The 18,161-nt window shown below is 41.9% G+C and overlaps 1 protein-coding gene across 1 annotated transcript in view; it reads left to right on the top strand.

Moving 5' to 3' along the window:
* The window catches only part of ACOXL (acyl-CoA oxidase-like), a 273,176-nt gene that overhangs the window by 209,295 nt on the left and 45,720 nt on the right, over positions 1-18,161 (top strand). The window lies entirely within an intron of this gene.

The following is an 18,161-nucleotide window of genomic DNA, read 5'->3' as shown; positions in this document are numbered from 1 at the left end:
AGGGGTCTTTAAAACCCCTAATGTCACCTTGGGACCCCCAGAGAAGCTGATGAAGCAGGGACCTGCTTCATCAGCTTCTCTCCGGTTTCTGTACCGGAGATTGACACTGAATGCAGGCAGTGATGTAATACACATCACTGCCTGCATTCCAAAGAAGAGGAGGAGATAAAACGGAGCTCGTGTACTGAGCTCCGTTTGATCTCCGGCCACAGAGCTGCTGTGCTGGTCCCGGGCACAGAGGAGCTTGGGATCGCCAGCAGCAACGGAGGGGGGCGCACACCCGACCGCATGTTACAAGCGATCGGGGGTCTCTACAGGCGCCCGAACGCTTGTATGTAAACAGCCATCGCTGGCTGTTTACATTCAAAGCCGGTTTCCCGGCAGCGGGCACGAGCGGGACGGGATGGGACGTCTAAACACGCCCACCCGCTCTCAAGAAGCCGCTTTCCGGCCGTTTAATTACAACGGCCGGAGAGCAGGTGGTTAAAGTGGACATTACAGTAACTTCACAACTTTACAGGTTTTCTTTTTAAGGAATCCATTTTATTGTACGATGGGCTTTCCAAAGATCCTGGGTATGTGGATGTGAAAGCATGCAATAAACCAAATATCCTTCACCAGGAATGGGTCAGCAAGTCTACAAAATGTTGAGCCCATCTCACCTACCACCACAAACACAAAAAATGTCTGTCACTATTATTATAGACTGTTGTTCGGCACTTGAGGGTTCTAAGTACCGCCCCATGAGTATTTCCAGGCCAGCTCTGCTGTAATAATATTTATACGGCAGCTAATAATTGAGCACCACAAGTCTGAATAGTTTTGTAATCTTCATCTGCTGAGAAGTGTTGGTATGGAAAAAGTAATAGAAAAAAATAATATATAAGTACAAGTTAGGTTTCATAATCGGGGGGAAGAAATAACTAGCTGCTACCTTCATTAGAGGGAAATGTGGAGATACTGCACTACTGTAACATTTGGTATTACCCTGTAAATGAAGGCAGTGCAATATAAAGACATATCAAGGTTGGCCAAGCATTTTGAGGATGCCAAATTAGTCAAATACTAAGAATGTTATTAAGATGAGCTCTCCTTTTTGACTTGGGAAGGTAAGGTTAGCTGATGTACTAGTAGTAGGTGGGCTAGCAGTAGGTATTAAAAGCTGGTATGATCTAGCACACCAATGGTTGGTGCGGGGGCTCACCATAACAATAGCGAAGAGATAGCAAGACTTGCTTAGAAACTACTCTTAGTAGTGGGGGACAAGATAAAAATCCACTGCCCGGCCCCCCTTTTTGTGCTGCTCGTGGTGTTGGCCAGCAAGATTTTCTGGTCATCATTGCTAAGATAGACAATAAGATAAAATCTCCCCATACAAAATATAAGTGCACTTCAGATGCAACCTTTTGGGAATAGACTGTGGTGGTCTGACCAGTTCTGTGCAATGCTCACATCTGCACCTTTTATGCTGTCCAGTGTATGTGAATATACTAGGCCCCAATTACAGACTCACTAAGTACTGAAACTATGACCAAAGTGATAACCCCTAAACCTGGTAAACCTTTACTATTAAAAACAAATAAGCAATGGTAGTTCCCATGTTTCTGTCCCCACAGATTTCCTTTAAAGGGTAATGAAGTGTTTAGTGCTCTAATCCATCCAGAGCCCATTTTCCAAAGGCAGACATTTTCCTAATAGTATATACATTCCTTAACCACTAAGCTCTGATGATCTTCACTTTGTACCTTCTGGTACTACACAACTTTTTCATTAAAAGCTAGCCAGGTGACTATTTTGCCTCCTGCATCAACAAACGTCATGCCTCTGCAGTGGGAGCATACAAACATATGCAGGGTTATTCACAAAAGGGTGAAGAGTTTGGAGAAGGCAGGAGAAGAGAACAATCTAGGAAACATAACTGACCTGGAAAGTGAGCTGAATTGGAGGATTCTTTCAAATCGACTACTTTGGCCTAGATTGTTCACTTCTTCTGCCTTCTCCAACCTCTTCACCCTTTTGTGAATAACCCTGTAATTCCTGGGTTTGCACACCCTATGTGGCCATTAAAAGATGTTCCCTTCATCTTGCTGAATTTTTCATTTATTTTATATTATGGAGAATACAGCAAGACTGTCGGAAACATAGAAATCTTGCACACATGAACGCACACATCTCCCAGGTTGACAGAAACAGAGTTTTAATTATGTCAGAGAGATTTCTTTGTTGGAGAATCCAGGACACCCTAATTTAAAATATCACTTTTGGATGGGTTGGCTTTTTAAAGCTGAACTCCGGGCAGATATTTAAAAGCACCAATGCAGCTGAGTATTTAAAAAGTAAATATTACATGTATATTAACAGCATACTAAATACCTGAACTTGACTTGATTGATTCAGTTGTAGGGGCAGGGTAGGTGCACTCAGGTGTGCTGCATGCACATATGCTAACAAGAGAAAAGGACAGGAAGATGAGCTCATCAGTCTGCTTCTGCTCCTTTACTGTCTAGTTGCAACCTAGCTAAATTGCAAACCTGCCAAAGAGAATTGTCAGGTCACCAGACTGGCTGCGGTGTGTAGTATGCCTTTAGCAGGGCTAAAGCAAATCTATGGATTGGATAGCCAGAAATACAGACCCTTTGGCAGGTAAGAGTTCCCATATGAGTATTTCGGTTCTGTATTTAGCAGTTTGGTTCAGCTTTAAATCCACTGTGGTTTTAGTTCTTCATACTCAAAATAACTGAAGACAACCCACTCATGTATTAAGTAATCACACTGACAGGTTTAAGTGGGTTGTCTTCAAATGATCACAAGATCTGTTACATTTACCTTTTAGTCCATGCCCAGATAGAAACTCTGGCTTCTGTATACATGTCACAATGCACGATCAACGTGGTCTGTATATATTTCATGATATTTGTGAATATTTTTATACTTTTTAGCAGAGCATCTGCTATTGGTGATTGTAGCATCTTAGACCAGGCGTGGAACCAAAGGTCCAGGCAATGCCAAGCAGTGTCAAAGAGGCTGGGCCATAAGTTCCCAGCTATTCTGTATATCATTTTCATAGAGCCTAATAAAATCAAACATGTCTAGACATGCTAGAATGAATGTGTATACCTCAAATTAGTTCATAACAGAAAATGATCAGAAGCTGAGCACATGAGAAAAGTGCCGACTTGCACATGGAAAAGAATTATGCATAGGTGCAAATTATTACCGATGATTAGAGCAGAGGGAATGGACAGAGAAATACAGAATAGAGCAGAAGAGGTCTGGAGACAGAGGTAGAACAGCAGAAGGGATTGGAGCAAATCAGAGAAGATGTCAGAGACCTTATGTACGAGGGTGAATCAAATTGAGACCTTTAGCAATCCTTGTGAGATTGACAAAAAAAAAGATTCGGAAACCACTTGTGATATTTGAAGAAGAACTTCAGGAAATGTAAAAATTAACCCTTGCAGTGGGTCTACCCCTGCACTGCAAGGGTTAACTGCTCGTTCTGGTCTTGGGGCAAAAAAAAAGAAAATATACTCACCTGATGCTCAGTCCTGCAGCAGTGACCACTCTCTCCCCCACCACTCTGGCAGGGAATGTCCCTCGGCATCCTCACATCTAATGCAGCTGCATTAGGCAGGATGATGTCACGGGTACTTAGACTGCCAGCGCCCGGCAGAGAAGAGGACTGGGTCCAGTCTAGCAGCCAAGTAGGACAGAGGATGTGGTGATCATATCTTCTTTATACCTTCTCTTTCTCTACTAGACCAAGGGTTACACTTTATATTTCCCGGAGTTCTTCAAGTAGTAAGTAGTTTAAGTAACCATATTCTAAAGTCTGTTTTCAGTCATCATTAAAATATTTGTATATTTACATGAAATTGGAATTCTATCCAAAACTTTCCTTTTAGTTTGTAACATGTGTTAGGCTTTAAAGAGTTTGTAAACCCTAACAATGAACTTCTCCTATGTGGTGCCTTTTGGTGTAGAAAATATACCAAAGTGTTTTGTTATATCTGTTCGATAAGTGTAAAAAATACCTGTTTATGCTGCCAGAAATCTTGTCATCTGATACCTTTCTTTGCTCCCTGCCTTTGCTGCATCCTTTTTTTTGTTCCAGTGTTTTCCCAGCTATCTCTCAGCACTACAAATCCCCTCTGAGCAGATGGGAGGAGTTTGTCAGGAATTGTGTTCCTGGCAGAATTACCAGGTACAAATAAATGAAAAGAGAAGTGCAAACCAGAAAACTAATGCAGTCAACACTTATAAGTAATGGGAAGATGCCACTGCCATAGCTTAATAGTGGGAGGAGAGACCTGTTTCCACAAGGCCGGGATACATGCTCTGGCCGCATTAACAAGGACCGTTTGTAGCTCCGCACCGAGCCGGCGGTCTGCGGTCTCTGAGCGATGGAGCGTGGCCTAAGCGGAAATGGGTCTGTTGTAAGAAGCCAATATGAGCTCGCTGTCTATGCAGGTCGTGCAGCACCATGGCCCGTTTCTCGGGGATGTTCAAACCCCGCACATTGTGAGAGATAAGGCGGAACGGGGGCATCCCTAGGCTGGATCTGCAGAGGTCTGGTAATACCTTCAGAGAGGGGCAAGAAAGGGAAGGGGGAGAAGAAAAGAATGAAAAGTAAGAAGTAGTGGGGTGGGCAGAGGAGGGGCAAGAGGGGGAGAGGGAAAGGAAGGTGGATAGAGGGTAGGGACCGAGAGGGGAGAAGTGGATATAGGGCGGAGGGAGATGGGGAAGGAAAGGAATAGAACAAAAAACACTAATGGGAACCGAAGTTCAGAGAAAAAACTCCCAAGCCGTACCAGACGGATCCTTGGGGCTGAACACTATTTGGGGGAAAGTGGGGGAAGACAGGCGTCCAGAGGCACACCCGTAGAGGCCGTTAGTATGTAGCGTGATCATGCTTGCACATTTATATCGGTGGGGATCCCACAGCACCTCTCTGCGAAGGCCATGTGAATAGAAGCAAACATGGAGGGCAGACGGGGTCTCCACTCGAGTACCCCCATGCGTGGCACAGAAAGGTCTTGTGAAAAAGCAATATACATTTTGAGGCACATAGCGGAGAAAGGGGGCCACCGGGCATCCACGGGAGGGCCACCACCCGGCCGACAGGCCTACCGGCCGGGCGGCAGACCCCCCGCGAAGGCCCCGCGAACCCCCCCCAGGGGACCAAGAACAACAACAATATATGAATTTTCATGTGACTCCCGCTCGGCGGCGCCATACTAGCACCCAGCGCGAGTCTACACTGGTCAGGCCGTTAATCATTCAAAAGTGCCCGCATACCTTCCGGAACATCAGGCGGGAAGTCATTGCCCGAGTCTCGGTCTGTGTCCCGGTCTAGATCAAAGAGCTCGGAGGATCCCGCCGGCGAGGTGCTACGAGCCGGGGATGCCCGTCTACCAGACCTTCGGGGAGACACAGGAGCAGAGGCCGTAGGCGCCATCTTGGCGCCACTGCGGGTCGTAGAGGCCGAGGCCCGGGGAGTAAAGAAGTGTTAGATGGGGTCGTCTTGGGTCAGTCGCTTGTTACCTCCATCCTTGCCCCGTTTAGCCATGACGATCGCGGGATCCACACGGTTTGAAAAGTCCTTGATATAGTGCAAAACGTGGTCGGGTGTCTCGGAGCTCTCTCAATGTGTTCCTCACGCCGCCATGTCCAGGACACGCCCCCTTTGTAGGTTTATATTGGGAATGCTCTCCAGAGAAGGTAACCAGAAAGTTTTGGTACAGTATTGTCCTGGCTGTCAGGCCTGAGGTTGGGGAGATACCTGTGCTGGGGTCCAGGACAGGACCAGCAGGGATTAAAATCTACATCACCCCACCAAAATAAAGCTGTTTTGATACAGTTCCACTCTATATGAGCATGTTATGTTCCTTATGTTCCTACGAGAAAGCATCTGAGCAAGTCACTTCTGCACAGTGTAGCACTTTGTGTCCCTTTGTAATTTGCCAAATAGAGCCAGAAGGATACAACATTTTTTTATCAAAGGTATATTTTTAGTATACCGCTTAGGGAATCTGCACCTTGCTTTACTGCTTTGGTTGTCCTATTTCCTTAACTGGCTGATCAGACAAAGGTGACCAGTCACTGCTGGGTCTCCTGCCCACCTACCCTGGCCAAAGGATCAACTACCATGCTCTGGCTATGAAGGGAGGTGTTGTGTTGGATGTTGTTCACAGCCACAATTCTGGAAGTGGCTTGATCATCCCACTGGCGCTCTGCAAAGGGATTGTGGAATGCCCTGTTGCAAGAGTTTTGTGGAGAAGTGTGACACCTGGGAGGTCCTCCGCTTTTCCGCTATTGCTCACTGAGAGCCAAACTTCCTGTTATCCCTGTATTATAGGTGGCAATGTGTGGGAGAAAAATTGAGCTTCATGCATTTATGGCCAGGGCAAACCCCAGGAATACATTCTTATTTGCCATGCTGTAGTTTTTTTTAATTATGCTGTTGGTTTTTGGATAATTTACCATGTTGAACATAATTAATTTTTTAGTTTGTAATATATACCCAGGTGTGACATCATTAGAAAACAGAAATATAGTTTGGTCTGATTATTATGGTGCCGCAAACAATTCATAATCAAACTTAGTAAACTTTTTCCTTTATAGTTCACCTCTCTCTTCTCAGTGTAACCCACAAAAGAAAATACTTGCTCACAAAAAAAAATCCCCATTTCACATGTGCATGGAGGATAGAAATCGCCAGCACTCAGCAAATAAAGTTCAAAACATAACATCCATTTATTTGGACCAAGCGTCACACATATCGCACAATCCAATGTTTCAGGACCATGCAGGGTCCCTTCATCAGGGCAGAGATGTGGTCACATGACTGCTGTGCACGGCGTCATCCGTGATCATCACTGCTAGCACCACGATTGTTACTTGGACCGGGAACGCTGCAGGGAGTGCAGGGGGACTTACTGTTTTCTGGCATTTCACATGTGTGACGCTGCTGCATTTATACTGTACCTGTCACTGGCATATGGAAGACATATCCAGAGGTATATGGACCCAGGACTAAGTCAGGCACAGTACAGTGGCCTTATTTCCAGCAAAGGCTGTTCAACACCAGGCACTGCTGCACAGTGAAGATCTCCAGAGTTGGGCTGAAGCTTTGTATGTTGCTCTATAGGGTTACACAAAAAAGGGAGGGATGAGTTTAAAGAACAACTCCACTAAGAGTGAAATTGCCCTCTGACAAATGCATAAAAATCCAGGGTTAGATAATCCAAGGTAACCCGGATGACTATTCATCTTTGTGTGAATATTTTAACCCTGTATAGAAGTTAAATGTGGACTATATCTTCAAACAAGTTTTCTTTTTGTTAAAAAGAAAATGATTTTCCATGGCCAGGCTTCACTTCTCCTTGAGGCAATGCTGGCAGTAATGCAAGTTTAAGAGAGAAAAAAAAAGTAGTTTAAATATGTATCCAAATTTGTTTTGAACGTTTTGAGCTCTAAATTTTCTGTAACCCAAAAACAGGAACCAACATACAATGTTGTATTGTAATTTACCAGATATGATAAAGCATTTTTTGTTACAAGTAAGCACATCCTCAGCTGAAAACAAGAAATTCAGCTAGCATAGGTTTATACCCTCAGGGTGGAGAGCCTGGATGGCAGCTCTTTCCTTATATGGAGAACTTTGTTTCGCTCAGAGGCCTAGTTTTTTTTTGTTTTTTTTTTACTTTAAGTGTTTTTATTGGTTTGTATGCATATAAAACATTGCTTCGTACATTCATAATGAACCAGCAGATACAGTGGCACATAATACATCCATCAGACATCAAATAAGCTGTACTGAGGCCTTGTTTTTAAATGTTAGAAGGGTGACTGTAATCTGTACATTTCTTGTATTTGAAGGACTGTGGGCAAAATACAGAATTTAGTAAACAATGATAACTTTTTACCTGGGTCTGCCTCTTATGTCTGGATATGTTATTAGGAGGACATATTTTTATAAAATGTTGGACAAATCACAGACGTAAAAGCCAACTACAAGAACATTGGTTCTTTGAATGCAAGTCCAGTCTGTAGTGTCCCTGTTTGACACACAGAACCATTGCAGGATAGATAGATAGATAGATAGATAGATAGATAGATAGATAGATAGATAGATAGATAGATAACTTAGTGCCAAGAAAGCAGGGTGTTATGGAGGTGCCAAACCAGGAAAACTGCCAGGAAACCTGCCCTAGAAATGTGCTTTAGCAAAGTCTACGTGAGAGTGGGACAGGGTCTCAGCACATTACCCATATGAATTATAAGTGGGCCTTTAAGTCCCAGAAGACCCTGCACAGTCTGCACCAATGGTACAGTATGTTTTTCCTGACACAGCATGCTTTCATAGCATGATAACTCCAGATGTGTAGGAGCCTAGAGTAATTTCTGCCATTAGCTCTGCGGTTATAAATGTTATGTTTTTTTCCACACTTCCAGAGCATGAAACCCTTTAAAGAACATGGTGCACCGCTTGTGGTAAGCCTCCATTAGTACTTCTAAATATGAGTAATGGATGCACAGTGCACCTAGGAACTGTGGCTACAGCTTTAGGGCGTTTAGAGGCACGGGGTGCATTTTAAGGAGGCATTCTGAAGACTGAGGACTGCAACATCTGTGCCAATATACGCTACAGCTCACATTCATTTTTTCCAGAGTGAAGATAACTCTTTCCTTAGTTTCAATACACTCTTCCAGCCTTGCGCTTGAGTGACACATGCTCAATTGTTAACCCACACATTATGTGCTTTAGCCTTAAATTGTTGATTACATGAAGGAATATAAGGGAAGGTTTACAAAGATATTTCTGAATAACGTTAGCCTGGTCTTTGACATAAAGTCAACATGTATGACCAGGCTTATGGATTTCAAATGTCTTTACTAAATTTATCTCACTATGATCCTCAGTCACTCTTAGTAAAAAATCATTAGTATTCATATAGGGAATATGTATGAATGTGTAGACCTAAATGATGATTGATTTTCTATATTTTAATCTGTCCAAGTATGGAAATACAGTATATACTGTATTTCTATAAGTTTGAGTTACAGATGCTATTCAATCAGTAAGCGGGACGGACAGACAGACCCTAAGTATAGTTTGAACAGGAGAAATGCCCAAAGAGTAGTTGTAGGAATGTACTCGACTCCGGATTCTTGTAAAACCCATACAGAGAGTATGGAACCTCATTATGCTAATATGCAGTGGCATTAGAACTTCATCATGCTAATTTGTATGACTTTTTAAGGCAAACATCTCCTAGGTTATTTTAGTAGAACATGGATACAAGGACAGGGAACGGTCCTTCTGGAGGGTAGGACGGAGTCACACAGACACCCTCACGTCACACAAGACAGACATGAACACACACCTGTTAAGGGCTATTTTTACAAGACTAAAGACACATTTCTTAAGCATCTACTAGACTCGCATGTTTGAAAACATATACTATATTTTTCTGTTATTTGTACTTGCATTTCGAACTGTTATTTTTATACATTTTTTTTGTTGATGTTTTGTACATTTTAAGTAAGTCTGATGACTTTATGCTGCAATTAAAGTCACTCATGTTTTATTCAACTGGACACTCTTCTGAATTCTACATAATCACCTTAACCACTTCAAGACCAGGTGTTTAGACCCCCTTCCTGGCCAGGCCATTTTTCAGTATTCAGCGCTGCAGTACTTTGACTGACGTTTATTCCGTCATGCAACGCTGTACTGAAATGAATTTTATACCATTTTTTGGGGACAGATAGAGCTTTATGTTGGTGGTATTTAATCACCACCGAGGGTTTTATTTTTTACTATAATTAGGAAAAATTACAGAAAATGTAAAATTGTGCTCCGGCCGGCCGTTTTTTTACTACGGCCGGCCCGGAGGTGGTTAAAACACTTATAAATATAAGTGTCATCAGGAAAAAATTTCTAACACTCTCGGTCATCTAGAGCCATGACAAATTGTTTTCCATCTTTTTTAACAGTCAGAAGCCCGAGCCAGCAGCATGTTGAATTGCTTTGTATGACTGTTGTGAAATATTTTTAATCATCATTTTTAGCTGATATGCATCCCACATACTTTTTTTCAAATATCTGTGTCCAAATAATAAAATAATACTATATCTCACAATTTACATACCAGTTTATGTGTGTCATTGGTGAGTCTGTGGCTTTCCAAGTGTACATAATTGGTAGAACATACTTAAGGATGTCATAGTTACATAGTTAGTCAGGTTGAAAAAAGACGCGGTTCATCGCGTTCAACCTTATAGAGATATGACAAAAAAAGAAGAAGAAAAGCCTAACAGAACGCTATGCCCCCAATTACCCACTGTTGTCATATATTTATTTCACAAAATAACAGCAGTATAAGTATCCCTCTAATCCCCTCTATGGAAGAGCTATTAAACTAACCTGCATGGGCCTCTTCAAACTCTGAGCACAGTGCCAAATGAGACTTCCAATGGAATGGTGTGGTGCAGCCCTTCTACACAGTGAATCAGTGGTACCACTAGACCCAGCCCATCTAGCATCAGTCCATGTACCCATTGCACTCCTGACCGCTCATCCATCAAAATAATATGGGTGCCCGGTAGTCGACGGATGGCCACCGTCACAGTGATACAAAAGAATATGGACACTGGCACTCCCAACAGCAGATATAATATGTCTATTTATTGACATGCAAAAAAGTAGCATAGCAAACTTCTGTTCGGCCTATTCTTATACATGCCGAACAGCAGTGAGTGAATAGCCAAATGCCGCTGAGCGGCATTCGGCTCGGCTGTTCTGCTTGGTCCCTCAGAAGGACTGAGCAGAACAGAAGAATAGTACAAAAAAGTAAATAGAAAACGATTGTGCGTAGCTAGCAATGACAGCTAGCTCCGCCCAACAGTTTTCGATTGTCCGGCGGGGAGCCTCCCGCTCCCGGCCGCCCAGGAGAGAAACACTGATTTTTCTTTTTTTTTTCTTTATTCTGACACGGAGCCGTGTCAGAGTAGAAAAAAAAACAAAACATTTTTGCCCATTGGAATGCTTTGCTAGATTCGTATTGGCTATTTCAATTTGCAATAGCCAATAGTAAACTAGCATTGTACCCGCCCTCTGCTGATCGACCTGATGGAGTACTGTAGCTACGTCTAGATCCTTCGGCAGCTTCGTGAATAGACCCCTTAGTGCGACGTTTCGGGGTCTCACAGGATCCCCTTCATCACTTGTTCTGCCTGATGAAGGGGATCCTGTGTGACCCCGAAACGTCACACTAAGTGTGCTGTGCTACTTTTTTGCATGTACGTCAATAAATAGACATATTCTATCTGCTGTTGGAGTGCCAGTGTCCATATTCTGTTGGGTCCATCTAGTAGGTCACGATTACCTTCCTACTCCTTGCCACATCCTGATATTTGGGACAGAAGAGAAATAATTCTTTCAGTTTAGTATTATCTTTTTGATTATAACCCCAGTTGCCAACTACTTGTACTTTTACTGCATAATTAAAAAGCATTGCAAATGACACAACTGAACCCATCAAGGAAAGAGGCCTGTCTATGGAAATCCATAAATGCTTCCTATCATTTTTATAATTACACTACAATCTGAGTGGAAATTGATACTTTCTACCCACCAGGTCAACTATCATGTGCTTTACTTACACTAGGCAACTGGTTAGTCTTAGTATCACTTTAACAACATCAAATGTCTTCCAGCCGCATAAGGTACATTCCGCGCTGTCGGCCATCTTAATGATTGATCTACAGACTGCCAGTGACACTGTCACTACTGTGCTGCCTGGCTGAGCTGTCATAGTGAGTAGTCCAGCGTCCGCACGGAGGGGTGCCGCGCCCGCGGGCGATCTTTACAGACGTTTGGGGACAGAATTTGTGTCGGTCGCCAGGCGCCCACGTTGCTATGGTGCCCTGTGCGACCGCACAGCCCGCACACCCCAAAGGCCGGCCCTGGGTACATCAAGGCTTGGAAATTAGATGGTGAAAAGCACAGTTTGCCTGCTATGCACAGTGTATCTAGAACCAAAAATCGAACAATAGGCAAATTGTCCCCCTACTTTCTTAACAGTTCACTTCTACATGTACATGACAAGAATGGCTGAACTGTAATTACACAGAAACTCCATTAACCCTGAATATGGGAAATCCTGGATTTGAACCATGAATGGAATGTGCTATTTTTTTCCGATGGTAAACCTATAATTAACTTTTTATTAAACCATGTGTTACCTTATAGGCCGTATTTCACAAGGGAATGGGAGAAAGAGCTGAATTGTACACTCCCGGAAGAAAAATGGAACCGTTGCTTCATACTTACACATAATTCGACTATTTCTGAGCAAGCCCAGGAATTGAACTTTACGTTCTTATCACGGTGGTATCACTGTCCAGTGATATTTTCCCTGTGATTTCAGATGAGTTTTGGCGCTGTGGATCAATGGGTTGGGGCTTAGACTGCGGACAATAAATGATTTCTCAAAAGGTCTTCCTATTGAATATGAATGGGATCATGACATTTATTTAACTGTACTCAATATAATGAAATGTTAGAATCAGAAAGCTGTTCTAGGTGGATGTTTGTTCTATTTTTTGGTGTAACCTATGTAAGTCTTAGTGAAGTTTTTTTTTTTGTAAAAACTAGGGATGCCCCAAATTGTTGGTTATGGGTATCGATATTTATCTTTCAAGACTCGCCGATACTGAGTACCGATACCGGTACTTTCACTCGCATGGACCTGGCTTTCCGGCCAATCAGGAAGTTGGGTCATTACCCACTGCCCGACTTTCTGATTTCACAACTCCATGCTATTTGGCCGGCTCGATGCTGATTGGCCGGGTAGCTGGCTTCCCAGCCAATAAGCATGGTGCCGGCTTCCCAGCCAATCAGGAAACCAGGAGGCAGGTCATTATCTGCCGCCGGGCTTCCTGATTGGCCAGGAAGCCTGCTACATGTTTCCTCACAGCACTGCCGGTCAGAGGAAATCTCCCTCTGACCGGAAGTTCCGTATCGGGGGTAAGTATCGGAGCATTTGAGCGAATACGAGTACTAACCCAAATACTCTGTATCAGAGCAGTGATACTAGAATCGGTATCAATGCATCCCTAGTGAAAACATTAGATAAAGTTGAGAGTCGTTTAAAGCCCTTTTGCACACATAAGAGAAAATGTTGAGGTCCGTTCGGTCACTTTTATTTTGCTTACTGAAGTCACCTACTGCATTGTCATCCTTTCTGGTGTGCTCCCAAATTGGACCACAATCTGCTGTACCAGCACACAGCGCGCTGGCATGTCTAGCCACAGTCACTCTTGTAAAATTATGACATTGAGCCGCCCATACAGCAAAAATAATGATAGGATCCTGTATTACATACAGTGCCCCACAAAAACATTCTTAGTTCTACTTTAGTTCTGCTTTTTGGCTGTGAAAAATGTGGTGCATCACCCGTGATATGTTCTGCCAATGCCGTACACTGAGAAAATGTGACATGTGCATAGCATAAAAATTTGTTTCGGAGGAAACAAATGAAGAATAAAAACATTTTTCATCCATTTGTTTGAGAAAATAAATAATTATGCTGTTTTGGATTCAGAGACAATGAACATCCGAAAACCGCACATTTAAAAAGCAGAACGCACAGCGGCCATATTCTGCAAATGAATTATGATTTGCTCTAATATATTTTTGGTATATCCCGGCATATAATAGTTTGTTCATTCGGATTTGGACACACTGCCGAATCAACGGAATTTAGTTGGTTTGCAAGTTCGTCTGAATCCGAATGTCTACCTGTAACTGCAGTTGTGAGAGATTCCTGATCTGAAGTCACTAAGCCTATATGCAACACTTTCTAATTTTATGTTAGTGGGAGCATGTGTATTCGGAATAATAAATATGCTGACACTTGTGTTTATCTGCCACATAAATGTGGTCACCTGTACATGTGAGCTTTCCTTCCTTAACCATTTATTTTCTAACCTTTACTGTATTTTGTAAAACTTTTGCTTTAAAAACTAAACCAAAAATATGCACTTTAGACTTTCTTCCAAAGCCTCACATTTTAGGCAGCACAGAGTACCCGCTGTCATTTCTTTGTACTTCTGTGCCTGTAAATATGTATTTATCCCTTTCCAGCTAGTGATCAAACAGAAGGAAGTGATTCATTCTTCTTTTATCCAGTCCAGTGTGGTTAGGCTTCACTTTTTATTTTTCATCCAAGTGGAAAAATACAAGATAGCTTGTCAACGTAAACTGTCTTCCTGTTGTGCAATAGGAAAATGTCATACTTCTTGCTGCCCTTCTGTATGTAGCGTAAATTCACACCTTGTGTGTGTTCATTTTTTGTGCTCTCCCATCCAGTAAACAGGTTCCTGGTGTTCGATTGATTGCGTTCTACAAAGCAATACAGACTGAATTGGATGACACTGCTTGATCTGAGTTCTGCTATAGAGATTTTTACTGGGAGCCAGTATAAAGACATATTTGAGTTACTTGAACTAGTTGTATTCAAAAATACATTTATTGATAAACAAATATACAATCAGATTAAGGGCCTGCGTTGACAGGCTGTTTGTTTCAGACAGGTTTTGCATTTCCGTACAAGTCTGTGACAATGCAAAATCTGCTTGCTGCAGGTCAGAAGGAGATCAACTGCATGAAAAATGCACCTTTCAATTATTGAATGATCTCCGAAGTGTCTCAAACTGATGTCATTAACACAGACCTAAAGGCACAATTGTGTGTCATTTATTCTTTTTTTCATTGTAATCCTACAGTTTTTTTTGTTTTTTATAAAGCAAACACTTTAAAACTGCAGATTCAAAATGGTGCATACTTTGAAAACTATGGGGATGCTTTATAGAACACCCGCCCAGCTATTTGCTTGGTGAATGTTGTTCACGTGGAAAATACGCAATTAGATGAAGCCAAGGACCATAGGAATTCCACAGTACTTTCCATCTATAATTAACTTTTACAAAAACTTTTAAAAACACTCATATAGTACTGTGCACTCCACTCATGCACAAAAGAAAGCGCTCAATACACCTGATCCTAGGCACATACAAGGACGTTGCTGCTGGTGATACTCCAAGAAAGGGCCCAAACTCCACTCACTGTAATGATGTCACCTCAGCTCCGCCCTAGGTGTTCTGTTCATTGACTTCATGAGGGGCATGGAATAGATTATGCTTAACCCTACATTGTGTAACACATGGCTTAAAAGAGCAGGAGAGAGGGGGGATTGGCTGTGGATAAAACTGCTCTATTCATGCTTAGTACCTGTGCAATGCCTAAGGATTGTTTTTCATAGCAACACTTCATCCGATGCCATGTGACTACATCATATGTTACCATCTGGAGCCTCTGCAGTGATCCTACCTTGCAGGCTGCATCCTTTGAAATAGAAATCAGACCACCCAGATTACAAGTAGCACCAGTGTGAATTGCCTCGGTATGTCCAATCTGAAGACACCTCTCTCCCTTTGGGGTACATATACAGCAAAAAGGGAATTGGGGTTTAATGATTTGTCATAGCCATTGCACAAGTAAAATTATAAATACATTTATTGTTACATAGTTTTACATGATAGCAGTATAAAAGATATTCACCAGATTATAAAAACATGATTGCCCCCATATTATCTGCATACGCCGCCAGAAAATTGATAACCATAATTCATATATATACACACAAGTACAGATCCAGATATTGCTTTGGAAATTTCACAACCATCCCACATAAAGAGGTACAGGTGAAACTCGAATAATTAGAATATCGTGCAAAAGTAATTGCAGTAAGTGCTGCAAAAGGGGCCCAAACCAAGTACTGAGTACATATGCATGCTTGTACTTTTCAGAGGTCCGATATTGTTCTATGTACAATACTTGTTTTATTGATTGCATGTAATAATCTACTTTTTTGAGGTTGTGGATTTGGGGTTCTTGGGGTTTTCATGAGCTGTAAGCCATAATCATCACAATTATGACAAATCACGGCTTGAATTATCTTGCTTTGCATGTAATGAGTCCATCTCATATATTAGTTTCACCTTTTAAGTTGCATTAGTGAAATAAATGAACTTTGCACGATATTCTAATTATTCGAGTATCACCTGTATACTGGCCAGCTTGTGTATAAGGTAAGGATCTATTCATGTGCAATGGCTATGTCATCTCCTTAAACCCCAATTCCCTTTTTGCTGTATATGTACCCAGATTACATGACCTGAAAAGATGGCAGTATTACAGTATTTTTGAAATGTATTCTCATTTCAAGTAAAAACTTTTATTACATGTCTCCGAGCATTTTCTACTCAACTGTCATTTTTGACTGGACTGCTACTGTTTTTTTTTCCTTAGCAAAAAAAAAAGGAAAGAGCATTGTTTTAGCTTTTGTTTACTATATACCTTCCCGTCTACTATACTAATGCTGAAACCACCTTCGCTAGGTGTCTTTGAACCAGCTGGGTGAGGAATACCAACGCCTAGTAATGTGTGCAGTATTATTGCAGATTCCATTGTTGCTTTTATTTCCACTGACACAGAAAGCTGAGTAATGGGAGAAAGATGTATTTTTTCCATTCCAAGGTCATGAAAGTCACCAGTTTAGCACAGTTAAACACTGTAAGACTTGTGTGCAAAATTAAGCAGACACAACTTCCATACATCGTCGTGTTTTTTACTTTTTTATCGTTTTTATGAGTAGTAACAGCCCCCTTGATAGTACAAGAGATCCCCACTGCTCCAATTCCCAAGATCGGACTAACACGACATCCACGTCCCAGGTGCAGGCTAAAGGGTGCGTTCTCACCTCCAATAGCTTCTATTTCCAAAGCAGCCGCACTCCACGGTCGTCTTGGATAAAACAGTCTTTATTGAAATCAATCAGCAAATATACACCATCGTAGCAAGCCCCAGGTGCAAAACTCTTACGCATTTCACCACTTGCGCTTAATCCTAGATATTTTTATTATTGCTCTATGATTAAGCTTAAGTGGTGAAACGCTTTGAGAGTTTTGCAACTGGGGATTGCTACAATGGTGTATATTTGCTGATTGATTTAAATAAAGGCTGTTTTTATGGAAGATGCTTTGTGGAGTGTGACTGTTTTGGAAATAGGGGCCCTCATGATGGTAATTTGTCTAAAGAAATAACAAGTTCCTTTTGCAAATATAGTCTTCCTTTTGTTTGCACATCTTCTACGGACACATCAGGGAGAATCCAATTGGCTGCTCCTGCTTCAGCTATTTTAAACTGTTTAGAATAAACTCGCCCTGGTCCTTCACTAGCTACCTTCTCACTTTCTGGTTAAACGATGCCCAATGTCATCCAATGCCTTCCTCTGAGCCCAGACAGTTATTGACTGCTCTTTATGACTACAGGCAGTGTTGTCAATGTGCTGCTTGTGTGGGTATAACTTGTAATGGTGAACAGCTCAATAGAACCTACTCCAATCACCTGCCCCCAACAGCAAGCAAGCTTTATTGCTTGCTGGATGCAGTAGTTTAATATCAGTGATGCACCTCACATTGGTGTGATGTTTCTGCACCTCTAAAACCCGCTCATATCCCATTGCTGGATTAAAGGAAGAAGTGGTAGTCCTGTACACAACTTTATATCTTTTAAATGTATTAAAACTAAAAGCTAAATAAAATGATTAAAGGACTAAGATGTGCTTCTGACACTCAAAGCAGATAGATCTATTTAACAAAAACGGTGCTCGTGAAATATTGCTATATTAAAATATCAGGAATCAAGAAAAGTTTGTAGTTTGAGTAATATTTGGACTACACTGTATAGTTATTGACGTATAACTTTAATGATTTATCACCTTTTAAAAATCTGTCTTTTCTGTCCTGCATCTAAAAAGCTGTCTGCAAGTGTTTAAAATTTGTTGTTGGTCTCAGAACGAAGACTTAAAAGTAAAGATGTATCCATCCCACACACAGACATCTCACCCACAAACTTGCAAGGTGCTTGCCTTTTTAGGTGTCCCTAAAAAGGCAAGCACTCCATGTAAAAGCTTTTTAGAGCAAACAGCAATCAGTGATGCACGTTTGAAAGGCACGCATGTCCTCTTAGCCAAGGGGGACCTTTCATGTCCTCAAAACGTGCATTGGCAATTGCTGTTTGCAGTAAA

The sequence above is a fragment of the Nanorana parkeri genome, unplaced genomic scaffold (genome assembly GCF_000935625.1).
Source record: "Nanorana parkeri isolate BGI_ZX_2015 unplaced genomic scaffold, ASM93562v1 scaffold46, whole genome shotgun sequence".
Taxonomy (NCBI): Eukaryota; Metazoa; Chordata; class Amphibia; order Anura; family Dicroglossidae; genus Nanorana; species Nanorana parkeri.
Note: the sequence above shows the minus strand (reverse complement) of the source record. Positions and strands in the feature narration are given on the sequence as shown.